The sequence below is a fragment of the Phaethon lepturus genome, unplaced genomic scaffold (assembly GCF_000687285.1).
Source record: "Phaethon lepturus isolate BGI_N335 unplaced genomic scaffold, ASM68728v1 scaffold15677, whole genome shotgun sequence".
Taxonomy (NCBI): Eukaryota; Metazoa; Chordata; class Aves; order Phaethontiformes; family Phaethontidae; genus Phaethon; species Phaethon lepturus.
The window spans coordinates 23096-29515 of NW_010554237.1; positions in this window are offsets into that span (position 1 = coordinate 23096).

Consider the following 6420-nt stretch of genomic DNA (forward strand, 5'->3'; position numbering starts at 1 on the left):
ACTTTAATACTTCAAAGGCTTAGGTCTTTAAAATGTTAAATTCAGTGTTACAATATTACAAAAAGTAGCGCTAAAACACAAACACTGTGACCCAAAAGAAGAGTATGTGTTGTAATGGCATAAGCAACTGTGGTGGATTTTTATGCTCCAAGTTCTACGCACTTTACACATTTGTGATGAGGGAGTGATGTTTTCAAACTCAATTCTCTGACTCCCTCTCCCTCCAAGTTCTTCTGTAAATGTCTTTTTCCTAGCTAGTGTGCACAGCCCCGCTGGATTTTCCCAAATGCTTCTCTTTGTGACCACACTTGGGACTAAACGAGGTCATGTACCTGATTTTACCACGTAGAAAACATACTCCTATGAATAGTAGTTCTTCTGTGTTGGAAAATGGAACAGAAACATATCTTGGGGAAATTGAGTTCAGTGTAGTAAGATCTTTATCTGCTGCTGGTACGTGTCTCTGCATATGGCTTCTGTTACATGACTGCTTAGAAGACTTATTTTCTCATGAATGCTTGTAGCTGTCATGTTAAAGGAGTCTTTTGTTTATATAGGAGTTGAAGTTAAAATTACAGAAGTTGTATTTTTAGTGGTGATTTGATGTGTATATAGCACTGAGAACACTAATAGGCTGAGGTTGTCCGTTAATCCACTAAACAGAAAACATGCTGTGTCGTATACAGTCATTTTCATGTTAATTTATCAGTGCTCCTTAACTATGTCGGGCAAACTCTTTAAACTGTCAACTGTAAGAGTTGCTCCTAAATGTGTACATGTTCTGACTTTTTGTTTTTGTAGTAGAAAACATACTAAGCTTTTCTTTTTAATATGTGCATATTAATGTTACCAAGTTACAAGGTGTTTCAGCGATTGTCTATTGAAAATCTTTTCAAGATCTTGCAATATGTTGTAGAGTGAGCAATCTAATAAAAATACAACCTCAGACCATGCACAGATGTAGTGAAACATGAAAGGCAATGTATGCAAATTCAGAGAGCAATATTGTGCAAATATATAGATATACCATAGTATTTATTAGGTGTGCAGTGGATCACTAAAATAGGATAATGTTTATGAGAATGGCTATACGGTTGACTACTTGTGAACATTTTGTTTCTGCATATCAGTATGCTTTTGAGTGTTTGTTGGTTTTCTTTTTTTTAGCCTCTGCTTTAGTCTTCATTCTGACATGGTGGGTTCTTTACAATTTCTTTGCCTTGCCCCTGATGGCTACTCCTGTATGCCAAGCTCTCCGATCAAACACCTAAACTGGATTCAGTGGACTAATTAAATTTTGTAAAGGTGGTAAAACAACCCCCAAAGAAGGACATGGATGTCTTCCTGTCTTCCCTTGGTATGTCTATGGACCACATCGGGATTCTCAGAAATTTTGTCCATTGCAGAATTAAGTTTATTTAAAAAAAAAAATTAAAAAAATCGGAGCTCCATTGCTTTGAACTTCCAGTTCAGTCTTAAAAAATTTGTTTTGTATGAATGAACCATATATAGACTTTCAAATGGATACTGATAGATGGATTGAGGTGCTATGTCATTCTTAGGTAAGTTGCTAAACATTTTTCTGGTAGAGAAATGAAGTCACAAACACAAAACACTTCTCAGAAAAATGCCAATTTTAAGGAAACTTTTTTGAAAATAAAAGTCTTAAAATGCATCTTTGACACTGTAGAACAATTCAAATTCTAACATTTTTTAAAACAGTACATTGTTGAACACAAATTATACCTCCTTGCTCTTATATGTTATGAGTTTTCATTTCAAATTTTTATTATGAGAGAGGCATGAAATGCCATGGAAGGAGGAGCGGACTGATTTTCCCCCCCCCCCCCCCCACCAATAATTTTTCTTAATTCTGCATTAAACAAATGAAGTAAGAAATAAGGTAACTTTCTGCTTCCCCATGAATAAAAGATTGAGCTTCTCCCCATTCTTAAGTGCAGTGCCCTAAGGTGCCAGACAGTTTTTATTTCTAAAGATGCTGTACCTTTATTTCCATTTCTGTATGCCACAGATGATATTGTAATAGCCATCCTCATCAAGCAGCCTCTTCTGGTTCCATCAAGCTTTTTTGACTGGTCATATTTTACCAATAAATAGTTTAAGTAAATCCAGTTAATTTTCTTTCTGCTTGGTCATGATTTGGTGCTGAGTCGTACTGCTTCTCAGATGCATAATTTTTGTGCTACCTTCTTTCGTGCTACTGTTCTTGGATAACCTGGGTTACAGGTTACCTGGTATTACTTTCTCAGATGCATAATTTTTATGCTACCTTCTTTCGTGCTACTGTTCTTTGATAACCTGGGTTACAGGTTACCTGGTATTACCTGTAATAATTAACAGTATTACCTGGTTTATCTCTACAGAAGTCGTACTAAGGTTTCAGTTACAGTAGTCCAGAGTGTAAACCCAGCCCCCTGTTAGCGGCTCCTCCACGCGCCTCACGGTGCTTCTTTTTCAAAAAAATTAATGAGTCGTCAAGCTGAAGCCCGTGCCGAGCTGCTGGTTCATGCGGATGTAATTTAGCAGCATGAAAGCGTGTCTGTTAGGCAACATCCTGCTATAGTTTAAATAACATGGGCTGGAATTTCATTCTAGAGCTAGGTGTGCAATCGCCCGCAGCAGAGCGTAGCGGGAAGATTCTTGTGTTGCAAATGACATGGCTGATGCTGTCATGGCCTAAAAACTGAACTTTGCAGGAACAACTTCTGGAATCTTCCTGCTACTAATAAATTAGTTCATGCTGATGTGCTTGTCCTGCTATTTGTTCTAGATCCAGCTCAGGGATCTCTATGCTGTATTATACTGTATAATATATACATTATTCTGCTCTCTTGTGAGGTCTTTCTGTGAATCTGAGCGAAGTGTGCGAGCTGGAAGCAGTAACAGAATAATCTGTAATCTGAACCAAAAAGCAGAGTAGGATAGAAGCTCTTAAAAGGGAATATATCAACATGGAAACTGGTATTCTGTTTCTGGAACTACTGAATTCTCTCTGTGTCTTCAGACCAGCTATTTATTTACTATCTTTATTTACTCATCTGTGAAAGGAGGTTGATAATTATTTACCTCACTGGAAGCTTTAATGGTTCATTAGTTTACTTTCAAAGAGCTGCGTGACAGCTGAAGCAGGCCAGCATACACACACAGATATACACACGCACACACGCACGCACACACACGCACACTTCCCACTAGTGGCCAGGACCTAGCAGCTCAGTTACATTGATCCCTGCCCAAGCAGCTGTCTCCAGTTCTTCAGTAGGGAAGCGAAGGCTGGCTTCAAGATGTCCTATCTTTTTTCCCCATGCCTGCCTCAGATTTTTATATTTATATACATTCCCACTCCCACCTCCCCCCCTCGGGAACCTGATCCATGGTGTCCTTTATGAGTGTCCCTGAAAACCTAACTAAATAAACAAAACAGGCACATAGACTTGTGATCACTACAGGAAGGTGTTCCTGTGTTCACGTGACTCTGTAACTGTTAAATAACTGGGGGTTTCAGGAAAATTATGGTTCGGGTTTTGTAGGGAAAAACATGGAGGTTTGATCTTCTTGCAGGGAGGGGACACCTGCCAGTGGTGGTAGAAAGAAAGTGAACAGTGGGTACATGAAGATAACAGAATAAAAATATTAGCATCACTTTCTGGTAAAAGTGAATAGAAAATAATAAAAAGGGCTAGATACGGCCTATTTCACTGCCTATGTAAATGAAAATGTAAACTCTGTTGTGTTAGCAAACTGGGCAGTGTTTGCCTGGCACGTGGAAATGCAGTTTTTGCAGGTAGGTTGTACAAGTTGATGCCTTACAACAGCCTGCTCGTGGCTTGTTGGGGATTACTAAAAAGCTTTGAGGCTACTAAATAAATATTGTCTTTGTTTATCATATAGTGGACATATACTATATCTGAAAAGGAAATAATGTAATGCATTCTGTATTTTTTTGGTAAGTGTTTGTTTGTTTGTTTTTTCTTTTTTACAAACAAGAAACTACTGATAGGTGTTTGTCCAGTTACAATCAAGTTAGCAATGCCAGAAAGCTGTGTTTTTTTTAACTAAACATATTTAATTTTGCCAGTAAATTGACAAAAGATGCCTGAAGGAATTAGATATGACCTGTATATGGAAAAAGCAGTTCTCATGGTAAGCAATAAATTCTGATGCATGCAGTATTGATTAAACTGTGATATCAAAGTGAAGCTCATTTGACATGAGAAGTTGCTACTCATTGCTGATGTAATGCACCAGATACTTAGTTGTACCATAAAGATTATTTAATGAAATAATTGTGGTTATGAACAAGAAAAAAAGCTGCTGAAATGTTTGTATACAAAGGGTAATGTCTTAATTTAATTCTCTTGTTCAATTTAAGCAGCTCTTAGGTTCCTCCAGGTGCAAATTAATGGTGCAAATTCTTGCAACCGAGACTGCTTCAGCTTTTCATGCATAAGCTAAAAAAAAAAGTTCTCTTGTTCTTCTGTAACCTTTAACCCAATTGCCTAGGTAATATGTTGTAAAGTTCCATCCTCTCCGACCTGTCTTTCCTTGTGGATTTTAAGATCTTAGCAGTACTTCAAAAATGGGAGAGCAGATTTGTGCCTCAGGGACAGCTCTGTCACTCTGGACCTGAATCTCCCATGTGATTTTTCACCTCTGAAGTATTTTGAATGTATTTGTCTATCTGGACTTCTGTAAGGCCTGTGACACGGTCCCCCACAACATCCTTCTCTCTGAATTGGAGAGACATGGATTTGATGGGTGGACTGTTGGGTGGATGAGGAACTGGTTGGATGGTCCCATTCAGGGGATAGCAGTCAATGGCTCAATGGCCAGATGGGGACTGGTGACGAGTGGTCTCACTCAGGGGTCCGTATTGGGACCAGTACTCTTTAATATCTTCATCAATGACATAGACAGTGGGATCAAGTGCACCCTCAGCAAGTTTACAGATGACACCAAGATGAATGGTGCAGTTGACACACCTGAGGGACGGGATGCCACCCAGAGGGACTTGGACAAACTTGAAGACTGGGCCTGTTTGAACTTCATGAGGTACAACAAGGCCAAGCGCAGGGTCCTGCACCTGGGTCAGGGCAACCCCCAGTATCAGTACAGGCTGGGGGATGAAGGGATTGAGAGCAGCCCTGCCGAGAAGGACTTGGGGGTACTGGTGGATCAAAAGCTGGGCGTGAACTAGCAATGTGCACTCAGACCAACTGTATCCTGGGCTGCACCAAAAGCAGCGTGGCCAGCAGGTCGAGGGAGGTGATTCTTCCCTGCTACTCCACTCTGATGAGACCCCACTTGGAGTCCTGTGTTCAGCTCTGGAGCCCTCAGCACAGGAAAGACATGGACCTGTTGGAGAGGGTCCACAGAAGGGCCACAAAGCTGATCAGAGGGATGGAGCACCTCTCCTGTGAGGACAGGCTGAGAGAGTTGGGGTTGTTCAGCCTGGAGAAGAGAAAGCTCCAGGGAGACCTTATTGCAGCCTTCCAGTACTTGAAGGGGGCCTGTAAGAAAGATGGGGACAGACTTTTTAGCAGGGCCTGTTGAGATAGGACAAGGAGTAATGGTTTTAAACTAAAAGAGGGCCGATTTAGACCAAATATAGGGAAGAAATTTTTGACAATGAGGGTGGTGAAACACTGGCACATGTTGCCCAGAGAGGTGGTGGATGCCCCACCCCTGGCAACACTCAAGGTCAGGTTGGACGGGGCTCTGAGGCACCTGATCTAGTTGAAGATGTCCCTTCTCATTGCAGGGCGGTTGGACCAGAGGACTTTTAAAGGTCCTTTCCAACTCAAACTATTTTATGATTCTTGATAGCAGTAGCAGGAAAAACAGATAAAAAATATACCAACCATGATTTACAAAGAAATCTTAGGATCTTATTTTCCAAGTTGTTTCTACTGGCAGTGTTTTTGTACAGTGCCAAATCTTGCACAGTTTTTACATGACAAATTTCTGGCTGCCATTTCTGTATGGAATAGACTTAGTGTATTATCTGCAATTAACTTTGTATGAAAATATCAGAAGAATCTGTAGTGACAACATGCGTGGTTGAAATAATGAAAAATCTTCAGGTTAAGAGGCTAATGGTAACTGTTTTCTAACTGTAAGACATTCATAATTAGTCTGCTCTAAGATAATATTTTAGCTTTTTTTTCTATGTGTATGCAAGTGTTATTCTTGTAAGAAGGTTAAAATAACATTATAAAGTTATTTTCCTCCAATATTCTGACTTTTAGAAATAATTCTATCAGTTTGCTGTTGCTTATGCAGTGATGAATTCTCTGTGTGTGAGTTCAGAGTGAATGATGCTTTCGAGATGTTTCAGCTGGAAGCTGCTTCCAGAACTATTTGCAGAACAAGGACTATGTTCATGAATGACATGAAAAA